Source organism: Canis lupus, chromosome 2 (assembly GCF_011100685.1).
Source record: "Canis lupus familiaris isolate Mischka breed German Shepherd chromosome 2, alternate assembly UU_Cfam_GSD_1.0, whole genome shotgun sequence".
NCBI classification, from domain to species: domain Eukaryota; kingdom Metazoa; phylum Chordata; class Mammalia; order Carnivora; family Canidae; genus Canis; species Canis lupus.
In genome coordinates, this window is record NC_049223.1 from 6091797 (window position 1) to 6112188 (window position 20392).

The 20392-nt window shown below is 34.1% G+C and overlaps 1 protein-coding gene and 1 long non-coding RNA gene across 2 annotated transcripts in view; one reads left to right on the forward strand and one right to left on the reverse strand.

The window, feature by feature from the left end:
* LOC111091242 overlaps positions 1–13965 on the forward strand; it is a 73159-nt gene extending 59194 nt beyond the window's left edge. The window contains exons 2-4 of the long non-coding RNA XR_005355168.1: positions 9389–9460; positions 10097–10186; positions 13504–13965. This is a non-coding gene — a long non-coding RNA (uncharacterized LOC111091242). The remainder of the gene's footprint in view (positions 1–9388; positions 9461–10096; positions 10187–13503) is intronic.
* Positions 1–20392, reverse strand: part of GPR158 (G protein-coupled receptor 158) — a 410036-nt gene that overhangs the window by 308918 nt on the left and 80726 nt on the right. The gene's annotated exons all lie outside the window — the stretch shown is intronic.

Genomic DNA, 20392 nt, shown 5'->3' on the forward strand with positions numbered 1-20392 from the left:
CATGAACACAAGAATGTTGGTGAGAATGTGGAAAAAAAGGGAGAATGTTGCTGAGAAATGGGGAAAAGGGTAATCCTTGTACAGTAATGTAGGAATTAAATTGGTTCAAGCACTGTGAAAAACAATACACAAGTTCCTCAAAAAATTAAAAGCAGATCTACCATATGATCCAACAATTCTACTTTGGGGTATATACCCAAAGAAAATGAAAACAGGATCCTTAAAATATAAATGCACTCTCATGTTTTTGCAGCATTGTTCACAAGTCAATATGTAGAAACAACCTAAGTGCTCACTAACAGATTAATGGATAAAGCAGATGTGACATGCATACACATACACACACACACACACACACACACACACACACACTGGATGGATATTTACCTATAGACACACACACAGTGTGATACACACACATACACACACACACTAGAATGCTACTCAGCTATAAGAAAGTAGGATATTCTGCCATTTCCAAGAACATGGATGGACCTTGAGCATATTATGTTACGTGAGATAAGCCATACAAAGTACTATATATGATATAACTTATATGTAGAATCTAAAAAAGGGAAACTCATTAAAACAGAAAGTAAAATAGTGGTTACTAGGAAATGGGAATTTGGGGGATAGGACACATATTTTTTAAGTGTACACACTTGCAGGAGGCAGTATATAAGCCCTAGAGACCTAATGTACAGTATAGTAAATATAGACAATATTGTATAATAATCATCAAACTTACTAAGAGACTAAAAGTGCTTATAATCACTAAAAAAGGATAATTATGTAATGTTGATAAAAGTGCTAATTATCACTATATGGCAATCATATTATAATATGTAAATGTAACACACATTGTATACCTTACATACACATATTATATGTCAAATATATTTTAATAAAAATTTTTTTAAAGAACATGGAGGGAAAAAAAGAAAACTCCAATCTCTGATAGTTTTACTAGTGAATTCTATGGAACATTTAAGGAAGAAATAATACCAACTCTATACAAACTGCTCCAGAATATAGAAGAGAATGAAACACTTCCCAAATTATTGTTATGACAGCATTCCTCTGATGCCCAAATCAGACAATCACAAGGAAACTAGAGACTGATACTCTCATTATCATAAGCACAAAAATTATCAACAGAATATCAGAAAACAAATTTGAGTGTTATACCATAAGGATGATCCATCAAAAATAAGAATATCTAAAATATATAAAGGACTCAGAAAATTAAAAATAAGAAAATAACAACCCAGTTAGAAAATGAGACCAAAAAACTCTGTATAGGAACTTACCTATGAAGATATATGAATGGTAAAAAAGCACATAAAGATATGTTTAATATCATTAGTCCTTAGGGAAATGCAAATAAAAAACCAAAGTACATACCACCACACACCTATCAGACTAGCAAACATTTTTTAAAACTACAAACTGCAACTGCTAGTGAAGATCAAAACAAACAGAATTATCAGCTATTTCTAATAGGAATGCAAAATGATAGAGATATACTGGAAAGCATATCATTTTTTTTAAATGGGTGAAATTCGTTTATCATATGCCAATGCCATTCCTAGTACTTGGCAAGAGAAATAACTATGTTCATACAAAAACTTGTATATGAATATTTAGAGCAGCTTTATGTATAATTGTTAAAAACTGGAAACAACCCAAATATCCTTCAACTAGTGAATTGATACACAAACTGGTATAATCATTCAGTTACTTAGCAATAAAAAGAAACAAACTATTAACATATACAATATGAATGAATATCAAATGCATTAAGTCAAATAAAAAAGGCCAGCCACAAAGGGCTAAATACTGTATACTTTCATTTACATGACTTTCCAGAAAAGAAATTTTAGAGAGAGCAGAATCACTGGTTGCCAGCAGTTTTGGGGAGTGGGGAGTAGTTGATTAAAAAGGGCCAACACAAAAAAAATAAAATAAAATAAAGGGCCAACACAATAAAATTTGGGGGAGTGATTGGGCTTTTTTACAACATGATTATGATAGTGGATACTCCATGAATTTATAAAAACTCATAGATATGTATACAAAAAGTTAATTTTGAATGTGTAGAAGAAAAAAATCAGGTACAATTACTCTTACTTGGGCTATATTTCTATATCTACACTAGTATTCTGTGATGAGTATCTTCACAGTTTATACTAAGACTAAAAATGTCACTGGGTATATTGATTAACCTAACTTTAGGTTTTATTTTTCATACTGTCTTCTATTTGATTAATTTTTGCTCATAACTATTTTCTTCCTTTCCACCTTCTTTGAGTTTATTCTACTCTTTTCCTAACTTATGCTGGACACTTACCTCATTAATTCTTAGCTTTTTTTTTTTTTCTATTATAAGCATTTAAGGCTATCAAGTCATTTCCAAGTGCCACTTTCACTATATCTCAAAATGATGATATGTATTATTTTCACTATTATTTAGTCCTAAGTATATTTTATTTCCATTTTGATTTCTTCTTTTACCCATGAGTTATTTAGAAGTGATTCAACCTATAAAAATACAGAGAGGGGACTGGTTTTGTTTCACTTTGTTTACAGATGACTAACTTAACTGTATGGTCAGTGTATGTGGTATGGACAGTGTAACAGGAATTTTTCAAAATTGGTTAATATGTGATTTATGAATTCATAGCTAACTTTTTAAATGTTTTGTCTGTGACTGAGAAAAATAGTTGCTAGTTTGGAGGTGCAGCATTTGGCATATGTATGTACATTGAGTCAAAGTTCTCAGCTATGTGGTGAATCTTCTATTTTCTTATTAACTATCTGCTTGAACTATTTCCCACCTCTATAGTGGGTTTGTCCATTTCTCCAAGCAGTTCTATTTTTACTTTATATAGTTTAAAACTATTTTATTAGGTACATACAAGTTTAAACTTTTATCTCTTCCTTGATGTAGTGAACCTTTTCTTCTTATATAGTGACTTTCTTTGTAACCAATAGTTTTGGGGGATTGTTTATTTGGTTGGGTTTTTTTGCCTTCAAATCTATTTTATCCTACATTAGCTCAGCTTTCTTCTAGTTAGTGTTTGCCTGGAATATCTTTTTCATCCTTATTCTGTCAAACTATCTATGTCCTTGTGTTTTGACTGTGTTTTATCTAAAAAAGAATATAGCTAGACTTTCTATTTTTAATTCAATCTGTCAATCTCTTCTAACATGCAAGTTTGATTTACATTTATATGACTGAAATCTTTTGTCTACGATCTTACTTGCTTTTTTTTTTTACCTAGTTTTTCTATGCTACTGTGGAATTCCTAATGATTTTTCTCCCTTATTCCATTTTTCTCCTGTAATGTATTGGTAGTTGCTTATCAATTTTCTTTTAGTAATTTACATTTTACCATGCATAAAAGACTGAAATTAATCAGTAGTATGACCATCTTGTGGTTAAAATCATGAACCCAGATCAGATCACACGGATTCACATCCTTTCTTACTTCTGTGGCTTCAGGTTGTCAGATCTATCATCTAAAATGGAGATAATATCACTGATTTCATAGGGTTATTAAGGGCCCTAATGTAGGTTAATATGCATATAGCAATCAGAACATGCCTAGTGTATCACAAGCACTAAATTCATGTAAACTAATAGTAGTAGTGGTAGTAAGAGTGGGGGTGTTTTTACCCCTCTCCAAAATCATACAAGCTCAGACCTGACCAATTCTTTTCTAGCGTACATATTTTCATCCAGTATTTGAATTATATAATTTTTTCTAATATCATGAACTATATATTAATATTTTGTACATAAAGCTTAATAATTTCCTAAATATGTACTATTTTCTTTGCTCACCATTTTCCCTTTTCTTTTTTTTCTTCTTTTCTTATCTTTTTCCCTTAAGCATATGCTTCAGAAGTTCCTTTAGTGAAGGTCTACTAATGGCAAATGTTCTCAGCTTGTTATGTGGTTAGCTCTCATTCTTGAAATACAGATTTGCTGGGCACTCAATTACACTTCTTCTCTTTCATTTTGAAGATACTAATTTTCTAGTTATTATTCCTTAGTGTTAGTCATTTTTCACTCAAGGCTACTTATAATATTTTTTTCTTTTTTATTTGATAGTTTTACCATGATATGTCTCAGAGTTTCTTTTTATTTATTTTAAGTGAGATGCTCTCTGTTTTCCTTGATAAAAGAATTTATCTTTTTTCAGTTCTGGAAATTTCTAAGGCATTATTTCTTCAAATATTACCTCCTATTCCGATTTTTTTCAATCTACTAATCTGTAAAACTGTATGTTAATACTTCTAATGTAATTCTCTGTATGTGTGGTTGTCATTTTTACTGTATACTATTTCTCTAAACATAGCCTTTAGGAATTCTGAGGCCTTGGGTGGCAGGTGGTTCTTTAGGAAAGATTTTTACTTGATTCTGCTAAGCACCATATGGGGGCCTCCAAACAAGAATTACTTTAAAACAATGTCTTGGCTTGGATTTTTCCTACTAAGCGGATTACTTAATTAAAGCTCCAGATCCAAATGAGGGAAAACCCAAGGCACGAAGTTGCAAATTCTCAGGAAAGCTTACCTCCCACACCAAATCAAAATTACTAAGGTGTTAGACAGGTTACTTTTACAATGTGCCAGCCAAGTGGAATTTTTTCTAGGCCACTTTCTCTTAAGGGTGCTATCCCTTGGAAGGTCCAATAAATTTAGCCACTTTTTGATGGCCTCAGGTCTAGTTTCCACAGAATTTTCCAGCAGAAAGCTATTAATCCCCAAGACAAATTTCCTCAACCCGGCATTTATTTCCACAGTGATCCGTTTCCAAAATTGCTTACCTTACTGGATTCATTGATTTGGTTTTGTTTATTGTTTATTTTTTACACTTAGAGATTTCCCTTACTTTTTTAGAAAGTCAGCTATTCAATTCAAATTGTTTTTTTAATTTTTTCAGAATATCATATCTATCATTCTTCCAAAGGCAAAAAAGCTTTTTATTTCCTGCAGGAGCTGATAGTGCTATCCTACTCATTACAACTCTGTTCAAAAACTCCCCGTTATTTTTTTTTGAAAAGCTTCAATTAAAATTAATAGGTGGGTGGTGCTTGTTAATACACTGGAGTGGAGTAAAAACTCTCTAGAATATGTGCTTCACCGTTCTTAGCGATTCTATGACAAATATGTTCAAAAATCATTCTACATATCTTTCGCTTTTCTTGATTCAAGATCTGGAATTTATTCAGATGAGTTTCTTATTTAAGTTTGTTATAGAGAAAGCATCTCTCTTGATTCAAAATGGTTTCTGTGGTTGGCAGATTCTGTTCTTTGAGACTATCATTTTTCATGCACAGAATGTGACACTTGTCTCATTCATATATTCCTCTTGCTTTATCTCTTTACAGACAAGGTCTAATTATAAGGATTTCTAATTATCTGTTTAGATTAGTGCTCTGAATTTCTTAGCCTCTGTCTAGGTTTTTAGAGTAGTATGATTTTATCACCTTTGCATTTTATACAAAACGGCCTATATCCAAATTTAAACAACTACTCAATTGAATTGTCACACAGGAAGGGAAAAGACCTCATTATTGTACCCATTCCACTAGGTACTTTGAATATATCCAACAACTATCAGACAAATATTCTGGAGGAAGAAACAGAAACCAGTTTTACCTTTTTTGTTTGGCTTTTATGTTTGTGTGTGAGCTTTTGCTAAACAAAAACTGAGCAAGACAGAGAAGCATCCAGTATTAATAGCATGTGAGTAGATTCTGCTCAAAGTACAGTAATACTACCATCCACATTTTAATCAACAGTATTCACAATGATCAGTGTTATTATAGTGAATGCTAATTACATGCACCATGCCTTGACACCTATAATAAAGTGTTACCAAATTCAACCTCAAGCAACAGAGATCCAATTCCTCTGAAAGCTACAATTTGCACAAAAGCTCACTCAGTAACAAATGCATTTCTTTAGCTGTTTTCCCAAAAATATACAGTAAATTGAAACAGACTCAGAAAAGCAGTTAGACTATTTAGAACAACAAATGTCCAAGCTACAAAACAATCTGCTGTTCAAAAAAAATTGCAATATACATTTTTATAATAATATGCCCTAAAACGATCAATGGTCTGGAAGTCAGGGTATCTGGATCCCTATTCTAGCTCTACCAACAATTAGGCAGGCGATCTTGAACAAATCACATAGCTTCTCTAAGGCATCCTTTTCTTCACTCATAAAATGACAGAATTGAGCAAAATGATCTAGTTTTCCTTCTAGGTACAAGTTATATGAATTTTTTAAAAAATGTTTGTTTTTTTAAATGCCATTAGCCCTCTAATCATGGTCATTCTTTGAGGACATGTGTGAGCTGAGGCAATGAAAGATGGATAAAGGGATCCCTGGGTGGCGCAGCGGTTTAGCGCCTGCCTTTGGCCCAGGGCGCGATCCTGGAGACCCGGGATCGAATCCCACGTCGGGCTCCCGGTGCATGGAGCCTGCTTCTCCCTCTGCCTATGTCTCTGCCTCTCTCTCTCTCTCTCTGTGACTATCATAAGTAAATAAAAAAATTAAAAATAAATAAATAAATAAATAAAAAAAGAAAGATGGATAAAAAAAAAAAAGCCTGGCAGCATTTAAGTATCAACCATCCACTTCTCAATTTCCCAGTGAAAACCTCTCCAATCTCTCTTTTCCTGGCAGCTTGTGAAAAAAGGGTGTTGAAAAAACTGTTCTTGTTTATCTCTTCCGCTATTGTAGTTGTTAATGAGAGGCTAAAGTGGAAGACGGATGTTTCAAAAGTTCAGTGGGAAAAGGTGTATAAAAGGATAACCATTTAATAAGGTAATGGTTTTCAATGTTTAGTGTTTATTTGAATCACCTGGGATTCTTATTAAATCAGGAATTTAGTAGGTTTGGGAGGGGCCTCAAAATTTGTTTTTGGCACTCCAAATAATTCTCATGAAGGCAGTACTGAACTTTATTTTAGAAACACAAAGCTCAAAATGATGAGAGCTTAACAAAGTTCAAATTATGAAATTTGTCATGAAACTGTGGAACGGTGCCTATAAAACTAGACATTATGAAAATTTTTTAAGATGATTTAAACAAAATCCCAGCACACAATCCTTTAAATACCAAGAAACCATAAGCAAGATTCTAGAACTGAAAATGTTTTTGAATTAGCATAATTTAGTATAATTTTTCCTAAACAAATGGCCCCTAACCACTTTCTCAAACAAGGATAACTTTATATAATTCTTGTAGTATTATTTTCCAGACAATGAAGTTCCTTCTTCTTTGTCACCATAATTCAGCTTTTCTAAAGTTTCACTTCTCAGCACAAGCAAAAGTCAGGGTTTAGAATATAGAATATGAAGAAACTATATTTGCAATTTGGGATTTACTTAATTGACTATAATACATCAAAGAACACAATAAAGGTAGTTTAGTTCATTTCTGTGACACCTGGTAGAACTGAAATACTTCATATCTCTTCAGTGCCTATCTAACCAGTTATATGGTTTTGCTGGCTTGCTAACATCCAAACAAAATTAATTTTTAAAATATGTGCATTAATGGGTTTTTAGATGAATCAAAAAGGTGGGTCATATTCTGACTTCAGAAACGTATTCATCTACTATGGAATTTGATATTTTGCTTTCAGCTGTCACCAACTTCCTTATGATAGTCTTTACATAGTGAAGACTGAGAAGCTGTTTTACATATCAGACACAATCACCTATGTTGCTAACTAATACAAATTGATTGGAGTATGCATATAAGTTAATCTTTACATAAAATTATCTCTTCAATAAAGTTTTTATGCCCTCTTTATTTCACTACTATTTGGAGACACAGTGAATAATTTACTTTAGAAGAAAGCTATTTTATTATTCACATGTTACAAAGGACTTGGTTGATCATGTGTATGTTTTCTGGATATATGGGGAAATGAGTATCTCCTAAAGAAAAAAGGTTTAGAAAGAGTTGAACAATGAAATCAAAATGATCTTAGGTGTTATGTAAATAACTTTTTTTTTAAGATTTATTTATTTATTTATTCATGATAGACAGAGAGAGAGAGAGAGGCAGAGATACAGGAGGAGGGAGAAGCAGGCTCCATGCCTGGGAGCCCGATGTGGGACTCGATCCAGGGACTCCAGGATCGCGCCCTGGGCCAAAGGCAGGCGCTAAACCGCTGAGCCACCCAGGGATCCCCTGTAAATAACTTTAATACAAATGTTGACTTCAATAGCAGAATAATGGCTAGTAGGAGAAAAAAAACATCTCAAGTTTAAATGAACAATCACAAAGGAAGTGGAGCACTACCAACTTGATTCTCTTTCTAAACCACATAAAACAGAAAAATCACATTGCCCAAAAATCATTTTCTTCAATGCACAAAGAAGGTACAGAGGAGGTATAGTGGACTGGAAAGCAAATAAATGCTTTCTCCCTAGTAAGTTCAAGTCCATAGTAGACCTACTTACCCAGACTTCTTGAAGTACTTAAATTGTAGTAGTTAAGTATGAATTATCTCATTTTTCTTATCCCCAAACTATGTTTAAAGTAAGGGAAATGTTATTTTCTACACATAATGGGAAAATAAAACCCAAAAATCATTACTTCATGTTATATATGTAAAAATAGCTAAGATATCAATTTCCTTAAGAAAGTCCTTGAATGTTTTTAGGATAGATTTTTCAACTGTAGCCCATTTATCAAACACACTACTTCTCTCTGTTTAAGAATGAGGATACTGTAGGTACACTGCATAGTCCACTTTCATTCTCCTTTAAGTTAAGAAACATTGCCACTGACAATGAGGTTGCCAGGGCTGGAGGTGTGACTAAAATGGTCTGATGATCACATCCCATGAAGCAAACTAGAAAGCAAAGAGAAGTATATAGGTGACACAGGAGGTGCGCCTCCAAGGAACCAGAAAACAACTACAGTGCTTATAAATAGTGACATAAAAAAATAACTCGGGAATCAGGATATCTGAATTCTAGTCCCAGTTACGACATATTGTGTGACCTTGGGTAATATACAGCCTTTCCATCTTAAGGAGTTTGCCAGCTCCTATGTCCTCAAACCCCATGAAATTATAATGCTGACATAGGCACGGATCTTATATATAATTCTAGGAGCTCAGTCCTTATTCAAAGCAGTTCTGGATAAAATTTTTAAAGTCTACTACATCCCTGGATAACTCTACTCTCATGCTGCAATTTGAAGGAACATTTGCTGCTCTATTTCTTTGCCTCACAAAGCAGCCAACATTTTTCCTCCAAATTAGGCTTCCCCTCCCCATTCAATCTCTGATTGCTGTGTTTATCCTACTATATTTTGACTGTTTCTATTTCCATTCCATTTTGTACAGGAGGACCAACTTCTGTCTTGATGAATGAATCTCCTGAGAGAAGTAATCCATTTTTATAAACATTCTGGGAAGGTAATTTCCACTCAAAATAGAAAGCTGACATTTGTACATCTTTTTGTCTATATTTATGGATTGACTTAACCATAAAAGCATATAAATGGGAGATGGGGATCTTAAGACAGGATGAAGGCTCAAGAGAAATGGGCAAAGAAAATAAAAACAAAGAAGAGGAAATACGAAATAAATCTTTTGCTAAAGCAGTGAGACACTATACCATCTCTATTATTCAAATATGCACCAAATCAAAAATCTCCTCAGTTAAGAAAATGTGATAGAGAATCAAAACGGCAAATAAGCAAACATTACTAAAAACGATACTTCAGGGCGCCCCAGTGGCTTAGAGGTTTAGCACCGCCTTCAGCCCAGGGCGTGATCCTGGAGACCCAGGATCGAGTCCCACGTCAGCACCCTGCGTGGAGCCTGCTTCTCCCTCTGCCAGTGTTGCCTATCTCTCTCTCTCTCTCTCTCTCTCTAATAAATAAATAAAATCTTTAAAAAAATACTTCAGAAGTTTAACACGAATTTAGAAAACTCAACCTTAAGTGATTTTAGCTGATTGGAACAGTGCTAAATTACATTAATACTATTGGACTAAGTTATTATATTATCCTGTAGTTCAGAAATGATTCTTTGCCCTCTAATCTATAGGTGCGTTCACTAGCTGGTTCAGACAGCTGCCCTGTGAGCTTTCTTATGGCAAGAAGTATGCAAGCTGGTTTGCTTAAGGTGACTTAAAAGGTATTTGTTATCACCACAGAACAAACTGAGGTAGTGCACTACTGGGTATTTTTGCCCAGGAGAAATGTATCATGATAATGTGATATCCTGATTCTAACTTAAATATTCTGGAGTAGAACCTTGTATAGGCAGCATTCAAAAGTCCTTAGTTTCTATAGCCACATAATAAACCTCTTAACTTTACCTGCCATATGACAAATGTGTGGTCAGGGTGAATGGAACATCACACTCCAAGGAACACCACTTAAAACAGACAACTCTCTGAAAATTGGACTGTATGTAAATAAGATACCTTCCTATGATATTTCTTTCATTCAATATTTGAGTGGCTATTATGCTAAGCATTGTGCTAAAAACTGAAGATAAAATTAGGGGCAGAACAGACACATATGGCTGGGAGTTTAATGGAAAAAACAGACACAAGTAAAATCATCACATAAATATGTAGTTTAAAATTATCATAATACTATGAAGAAACATTTGCCATGAGAGCAAATAACAGGAAAATCAAACCTAATATGAAGTCAGAAACTTCTGGAAAGAAATGTTGGCTTGAACAGATTACTGAAGGAGAAAGTGTACTAACTAGATAAGAAACAGGAGAAAGACATCCAAGAAGAGTTAACTGGGCATATAAGTCTCCTGTGGTGTGAATGAGTGTGGAACACTGGAGGAGCTAAAAGAAAACCGAGTCACTCTCGGTAGGGCAAGAGTAAGAGCAATGAGATTAACACACAGCAGTGGACAGGGCCAGATCATGGAGGAACTTCATACATCATGATGAGGATTTTGAACTTCATCCTAACAGTAGTGATGGCATCAAAAACTAAGCAGAGGAATGGTATATCAACCTCCTAACTCTCTTAAGTGCTGGGAAAAGAACAGAGCAGAGGGAACAGCAATGCATATAAAGAAATCCATTAGAAAATTTGAGCTTGGGGTAATTTGAATAGAGGTGCTGCTGAGTAGATATTAAGAAAAGTAGATAAAAATATTTATTAGATAAAATCAACAGGACGGACAAGCTGATGAGGAAGAGGGAGAGATTTGTAGCTTTCCGGCTTGTCCAAGCTGACAGATAGTGGAATCATTCCTTTGCACAGAAAGCATGCAAGAGGACTAGACTAGAACAGAGTGACATTTTGAAGTCAATTTGGGATGTGTTGGGTCTGAGGTGGCTATGGTACATCCAAAAGTAAATGGTTTGTCCACACAAACTTCTGGCTTATTGCCTAGCCTTTCTTGTCTTTCCCCCACCCCTATGTACTAAGTATGCCTTCCACTTTCTATTTTATAGAAAAATTCAACTGTACCAATTGTACTTCCAAACTTAGCTCCAAGTCTCCTCCTACAAATAGGAAAAAAATCAAGGTGTGTAGACACAACAGAAGACCATTTATTCTTCAGAAACACAAAGAACCAATAGAGTTCTTCTGGCAAAACCACTTTCTTTGGAAGGCTCATAGGATTTTGAGGTTTTTTTCCAGTTTTATTAAGATATCATTAACATACATCCCTGTTTAAGGTGTATAGCATAATGATCTGACTTACATATTATCATGAAATGATGACTGCAATAAATTTAGTTAACATCTATTATCTCATATACACACACACAAAAGAAAAAAATAATTTCTCCTTGTGATAAGAAATCTCCTTGTGATCTCCTTATGATATCTTTGTGGTATACTCTCTTAACAGTTTCCCTATATATTATATGGAAGTGTTATTTATAGTCATTATTTTGTACATTACATGTCTAGTGCTTATTTATCTTATACCTGGAAATTTGTACCTTTTACCATCTTACTCCAAGTCCTCCCCCCCACCCCCACGATAACATAAATCTGATCTCTTCTCCTATGAGTCTGGGGATTGTTTTTGTTTGTTTAAATTATACATATAAATAAAAATCATCTGGTATTTGTCTTTCTCTAACTTATTTCACTTAGCACAATGTCCTGTAGGTCCAACCATGTTGCAAAGAATTTCCTCATTTTTTATGACTGAAAAATATTCCATTGTGTATCTATACTGTATTTTCTTTATCCATTCATCTGTTGATGGAGATTAGGTTGTTTCCATTTCTTGGCTATTATAAATAATGTTATGAACTTGGGGGTACAGATATCTCTTTGACAGTGTTTCATTTCCTTCAGATATATTCCCAGAAGCAGAATTGCTAGATCATACAGTAATTATATTTTTAATTTTCTGGAGACCTTCCATATAGTTTTTCATACTGGCTGTACTAATTTACAATCCTACTAACAGGGCACAATGGCTCCCTTTTCTTCACATCTTTGCTAACACCTGTTATCTCTTGTCCTTTGATGATGGCCATTCTAATAAGTATGAAGGGATATCTCACTATGGTTTCAACTGTATTACCCAGATGATTAAGGCTTAATGTTATTAATCATCTTCTCATGTACCTGTTGGCCATTCATAATGTCTTCTTTTGAAAAGTGCCTATTCAAGTCCTTTGCCCATTTTCAATTTTGATTATTTTTTTGCTATTGAGTTGTATGAGTTCTTTATATATTTTGGATATTAACCCCTTATGAGATATATGATTTGCAAATATTTTTCCCATTCCATAGGTTGTCTTTTCACTTTGTTCATATAGTCTTTTCATATAGTTTTAAATAGCAATCTTATCTTTTTACTCTGTGTAACAATGTGCAAATTAATTAACTTTTCAGAGGCTACAATGGAGTGTACCTATCTTTTTACACCTTGATGAACATATGTTTAAAATCTAAAATGTCTAGAATCCACTTCAAATTCCTCTATTTTCCTACATGAGCCATCTGTTCTATTCAGAATAAAATGAATCTTCTAATTAATTAACTAATGTTAAATATCATAAGACATTCATTGATTTGTTTAAAAAAAATGAAATGTCAATGATGTGCCAGATCCTATGTCCAAATATTGAGATCTTAAGGTATACAGTGAAAGTTACATAATCTCCATTTTATAGGTGAAGAAAATGAGACAAGAAAAAATTTTAATGTGCTTAAAATCACAAGTAATTTTTTAAGCAAATTATTGGCAAAAGACCAAAGTCCAGGTTTCTTGGCTCTCACCTTACAGATCATCAGAAACTAAGTAACAAAAGGACATATCAACTTAAATTACTCAGGAATTTCCTACCACAGCTCACAGATTTTTATAAAGTTTCAGTTTACTTGAAAATAATTTACTGAATACCAATGACATTTTATTGACCTTATTTGATCTTCATTGTCAAGGCAAAGGTTGGCAACATGGTTACCTCATGACTAACTTTATTCTTCTATATCCTACCCTAGGTTCTGCCTCCATTTCCAATGTGAACTATAGAAGTCTGCATGTAAAAATAGAAATTATGTTGGTGGCCTTCTAGAAGAAAGGGCAGAACTGAAGGAAAAGGTTCTACCTAGAACATACTTCCAGATGTCATGCTGTCTGCTACTAGCAGATTTTTAATGTCTTTCATTGGGAATACTGATTCATAGCTTTTGGGTGGTTAGCTTAACTGAGGTACAATTTATACACAAAAAAATCACCAACTTTAAGTATATAATTCAATGAATCTTAACAAATATAAATTTGTAAGCTCTTAGGATTACAGATCTCATTTATGAATCTGATTTAATCCACGAAGACTCTCCTTTGAAAAATGCACACATATCTAATATGTTATATAAAATTGCAAACAATTTCACATATATTCTAAAGCTTATCCATGCAACCTCATATATAGATCCTGAGTTAAGAACCTTTGGTCATAGATTAAGTATTCCCTTCTGAGAATTACATTCAAGTAAACATTCTTTTCAGGTTGAACAATTTTTTCTTTATCCTATTCATAAGATAAAGAGTATTCTTTTATCTCACTTGATTAAGTATTCACTTAATCTCATATATAAAGTATTCAGAAAGTTCTGATGTGTAATACAGAAATGTATATTCAGGTTACATTTTTTTTATAAAGGACACTTTCTGCATTTAGTCCATTTGAAAATACGTTTACAAAAACATACTTATGCTTCGGTAGCATAAGGATGGGTCAGTACTCCCCACAATTCTAGTTTGTACAATTTTAAATTATTCTAGTAAATATTTCTAATTGTAGTGGATGACATGATAATAAATGAGGCTAAGTTAAGAAAAACTAACTTTTGTAAAACCTCTCCCTATTTGGGTATTCTGCAATTCAGTTAATTCAAATAATATTTAGATAGCACTTTCTATGTGCAAAGCTAGATTTAGGGGAGGACACACACAAAAGGAATAATTCCCTACTTACCTATTTTCATAAACTATAACCACAAATTTGGGCTCTATCATTAAATATGTAAAAATAACATTACTCTTATTTAGAACAACATGAGGTTCAACCACAAATCTCAAATGAAGAATAGTTTCATCAAGAAAAGCTTGTCAAATTAAAAGACATTTGTAGCAGTGAAATTATGGTGAAGTTATGAACTTCTTTCTTACATACTATTCCAAAACAATCCCATGACAGTGATAACATACAAATCTTCATAAACATTATAAATATCTTTTATATATGATGCTTTTTAAACACCGATTATTTCATTTTAATCACCTTTGCTTTCATACTACAATGCTATAGAAAAGAGGCTTAATTCACATTTGACTGAGATTTAAGGAGGACTAGAGGTTAGAAAGATGAAACAGAAGGGAAGCACTATCTCCCTTAAGCATATTTTCTTAAATGGCCAAATGAAAGGTACTGCTAATTACAGTTTAATCCAAATAAATTAATTAGTCTAGTGTCACAATTAAGATAAGATCATCACTGAATGCAAATTAAACACTTTGAAGTAGATGCCAGATTAAAATCTTTACTTCCATTATCAGGGACAAAAAGGAATTCTCTATGTGATTCTTTCTAGAATCATTCTCACACTCATCATGAAAAAAGTATTTATTAGGGGATCCCTGGGTAGTTCAGCAGTTTAGCGCCTGCCTTTGGTCCAGGATGCGATCCTGGAGTCCCAGGATCGAGTCCCGCGTCGGTTCCCGGCATGAAGCCTGCTTCTCCCTCTGCCTGTGTCTCTGCCTCTCTCTCTCTCTGTCTCTCTCTCTCTCTCTCTCTCTGTGTGTGTGTCTATCACGAATAAATAAATAAATAAATCTTTTTTAAAAAGTATTTATTAGGTTATGAATTGCTCACAGCATTTTAGAAAACATTCTCATTCTGTCATTCAACACATATTTATTGAAGGCAGCTTCTATTTATAGAGTTTATTTGCCAGTCTATGTGCTAAGCTTGTGTTTTATCTCCATAACAAGAAAAAGAAACAAGTTTTTCAGGATGCTTTACACATAAATAGACAATTGAAATTACATTGTATTTGTGTGTAATAGTGGATCCTACTTTGTTTAATTGCATTAAAATCCAGTGATCCAAAGGGTGCCTGGGTGACACAGTTGGTTAAATGGCTGCCTTTGGCTCAGGTCATGATCCAGGATCCTGCTCAACAGGGAATCTGCTTGTCCACCTCCCTCTCCCTCTGCCCCACCCTCACTCTTATTCATGCTCTCTCAAATAAATAAATAAAATCTTTAAAAAAAATCCAGTGATCTATGATATGGCCAATAATATACTACAAATCAATTCTTCTCTCCTGCTCTTCAGATCCATTTGGACTTTTTGTTCCTTCATAGCAAAGGCCTACAAAGGCATTCATTTTACCTTCTATGACACATTGATTATTTCCTGGACACTGGGCATAAAATGCTGAGGAAACATAAACAAGCTTCTACCATCATGCAGTGATCTATAAATGTCCTTAACAAAAGTCCTTAATGATCAGAGCAAAGTTCCTGAATGTGAAGACTGAGCTGAGATCTGAAGGCTGAGTAGGATTACCTAGGAAAAGAGTAGGAGGCTGGAAGGATGGGAAGTGAAGAAAAGATATCAGATATCAGAAAGAATGTGCCCTTAAAAACCCAGTATGGCTGCAACAGAAAAAAAAAAAAAATGAAGAGTGTGGTAAATCACACCAATCTAAGAATATTAATTTTTATTCAAATAATAACGTAGAGCCAATATATGTTTTAAGCAGATTATCATTTTGAAAATATCACTCTGGTAGCAACATAAGGACTGGATTGTTGTGGGGGCAGGAATCAGGAATAGTTCTAAACAAAACCAAAATGAAAATTTTGTTTTCAGAGGCCCCCACTATTCTAGTTCTTCTTTCAAAAAATTCTATCTAGGATCAGCCTGTCTGTAGAATCTTAGTTTTCCTACCTGTTGTCTTCTCCTTTATAATCAGTTGAAAGGTCTTTCATTCTTTCACTCCTTACTATGAGCTTTCCACAATTAACTAATCAGAGCTCAGTGCTTATAGATCATGAAGCACATCATCTCTCCCAATTCTTGCTGTAAGTCATTATTTTAAGAGAGAATAATATTCTAACTTATTGTATTAAGATAGGTTAGCTTATAATAACCCATTTAAAAAATTAATTTACATTTTAAATTTAATCCTGAAATTCCAGTGGATTTACACAACAAATTTATTTCTCATCCATATTACATGCCCAATTCAAGTCTGTTAAAGACTGCCCTACATGGCCACTTAGGGATCCAAGATATTAGACATTTCTCTACTTTGAAAATGCACTGTTTGGAACACATGTTCTTGTTGACTATAGCAGGAGAAGAGAGAGCATGATATATTTTATGCCAGCAATAAATGCTTCAGCTCAGAAATAGCACACATCATTTCTGTTCACAGCCCATTTTCTATTGACCAGGCCAATACACAGCTCAACTGTAGAGAGGTTGGAAGATACAGTCTTCTATAGGCTTAGAAGAAACGAACTAGATATTAGGAAACATTAACAAAGCTTAATATGTATCAAAACAAAACAAAACCTTTTTAGTCTCCTCAAAAGAATCCCATATTTTAAGACATTCTATCTAGAAGAACAAACACCACCACCACAAACACTGCATTTAAGTATAATTCATTTAAATGAGATACACTGAAAGATTGATAAACACAGACAAAAACAATGTATTGTCTTAAAACTCTTATCTTGGGTAAATATACTATCTTGGGTAGGCTTCTTGGAATATTAAAAATAGGTCACAGGGTCAATTCTACTTTCAAGCAAGCATAAACCCCATAGATAGCACTACAGATTAGAAAAGGTAGTCTTTTAGATATAACTGTGACAAATTTCAAGAACATTATCTTGGCATATGAAGGATCTGCCTAATACTATTGGCAAAAGTAATCAAAATGAAAAAAACAAGAAAAAAACCCCACTGTGATACTAGTGTAGCAACCCATGTCAAACTCTTCATAGTCCCTTAGTCCCTTCATAGTCCTGGTTTTCTCTGCTAGTAACAAACACCCCAAAGCTTAGGGGCTTCAAACAAGAATATTTTGTTCCCACTCATAGTTCTGCGTGTGGATTGGGATCCCTTAGGTGGCTCTTATGTAGGTTCTTTTATATAGTTGGCAACCAGATTAACAGTTGGGCCTGGAGTCATGTGAGGGCTTCACTGGTCTAAACACCCTAGATGCTTCCATACTCACATATCTGGTATTTCATCTGGGATAGCTCCAACAGCTGTGAACTGGCCAAATATATATATACATACACACACATATCTATCTTCCCAAATGATTCCTTCAAATGCCTCCCTTGAGCGGCCCTGCAGAATGCAAGTCTCAGGATGAGCTGGACTTCTCACATGGTGCTGGTTTCCCCCAGAGTAAGCGTCCCAAGAAATTAGAAGCTGCAAGGCTTCTTACAACCTGGATTTAAAATATGTACATTATCAGTCTGGTTACAAAGAGCCAGCCCAGATTGAATGTGTAAAAAACTATACAGGGTATAAATACTGGACAGTATGATTCATTGGAAGGGAAGGACTTTTGAAAACTAATTACCACATAACTGGTTTGGGAAATAACAAGTATAGTCAAAAACACCTGATATGTGACAATTAGGGATGGCTTTCTTGAAAATAAACCAGAAATATGTTCAATAAGGTGAAAATTCAGGTCTCCAAATACCCAAAGATAATATTAACCAACAGACAACATTTAAAGATTTTATTTATTTATTTTATTTGAGAGAATGAGTGTGTGTATGTTGTGCACACATGCAGGAGGAGGGGCAGAGGGAGAGAGAGAATTCCAAGCAGACTCTGTGCTGGGCACAGAGCCAGACATGGGGCTCTGTCTCAAAACCCTAAGATCATGACCTGAGCCAAAACCAAGAGTCAGAGGCTTAACTGACTGAGTCAACCAGGTGGTCTTTTCTTTTTATAAGGATTTTGTTTGTTTTCTTTTAGAAAGCCAACAGATAATATTTATATAAAATGTATCACGCCATGTATTGGAACTTACAGCGATTTATAGGCACACAGGATCATTGCACAGCAGCAGAACTTTTGAAAAACAGTAAAAAAGGTTCTTTAAACATGAAACAAAATTATAACAGCATCTTTGAAAAGGAGCTATATCTATTAACAACATGTCAGGAAAATAATTTCACAAGATCTGGAAATAAGAGCTTTCTCCTGGTTTCTTTTATCCATACTCCTTTTCTCCTGAAACTCGAACGTAAAATACTGAATAGTGACTCAGAAAGCCTTCCAAAGTGCACTGCAATCATTAATTAGTTATTCCACACAATGTTCCCCTAAGGAGAATAATGATAATTGTCCATTATTATGGAAAGCAATAGCAGGCTTCTAAAGACCAACTTGCTCAAAGAATGTGATTTTTCTCTAAAGCTTTCTAGACCACAACTCTCACCATTAAATCATGAGGAATCTGCCATTCCTAGTTAAGCCATCTGTTCACTCGGGGAGATATCTTCTATCTTGTAGACACTAAAATTAATGTGTTAAACTAATCATTTGCTAATATTGTAGTTAGATTTCTGTTTACTCTACTTGGTTCCAAGCCCTAAAAGATACATAAGAAAGCTCCAGAAAGTGAAACAACTTGTTTTACTTACAGGAAATGTCATGATTACTTCCCCTGAAGAAATAATTATAAATTTATAATTCTGTCACATTTTCAGATCCTCTAAACATTACATTAAAGCTATAAAACATAGTGTTTTAATAACATGCTATGGTTAATTAACATACTCTGACCTAAAATAAAATCTGGTGACAATCCTACCTTTCTGTTTCGCTACATCTGGCCTAGCTGTTCTTGTTATTTATTTTCTCCTTTTTTATTACCTCCAAAGGGAAAAGAGTGGTGGCAGTCATAGTGGTTAAAAGCATGGATCACTTTACAAATAAAACAGAGTGCTTTTCTGAACAAATCTGCATTATTCAAAAAGATAACTGACTCTGCCATGTTAATTGACTCTAATTTATTCCATTGAAATTGCATCATTTTCTGTGCTAAACTATTCATAATCTAAGCATATCACACACTGATTTGCTGAGATTCTGAAACTAGTCTATCAGAATTAATTAGCAAATTAAGAGACTTTGCACTAAAAATTTCTCAGCAGAGGAAAACAAAATTGCATCAGCATACTGTGAAAGATATAAAAGAGAAAACCAGAATGTTAAAGAAAAATAAAACAAGCTGAACATTTTCTTATTCAGTTGACCACAGGTAGAGTAGATTTAGTTACACAAAAAGCATATTAGTTTGAAGAGGACCAAGAGCACTGGAAAACTGTTTTCTGTGAATGTGGTCACCTGGCCTCAGAAATAAAATGTCTGGCTGAGAAAAGTGAAAGGCAGGTGAATAGGAATAGACATGAATCAAAATGGGCAGCCAGGTTTTAAGGAGTTGTTCTTAACCTTGACTTTACAGTGGAATCCTGTGGGAGCTTTAACCATTACTAATGTCTCAGATACTCTAATGTAATTTATCTGGAGTGTGGCCTGAGCATCAGGATTTTTAAGAAGCTTCCCAGGTGGTTTCAATATGCAGCAAAGTTTGAGAGCTACTGATTCAAAGGTTAGCCATGGTCAGGTAGGATACAGCTCAGGACAGGAGGCTATTATCATAAGTAAAATCAAAGGGGAAATACTGGTTTTTGTACAGCAGAATTGATGTTCACAGAATATCCTCTTGGTATAGCCCACCTAAAAATGTTAAATAAAAGATATTAAAATTTTTTCTAATGCATTGCCCATCTGACAAGAAATTAAGAGAATTCCTCAAAGGCCAGAATAAGAAT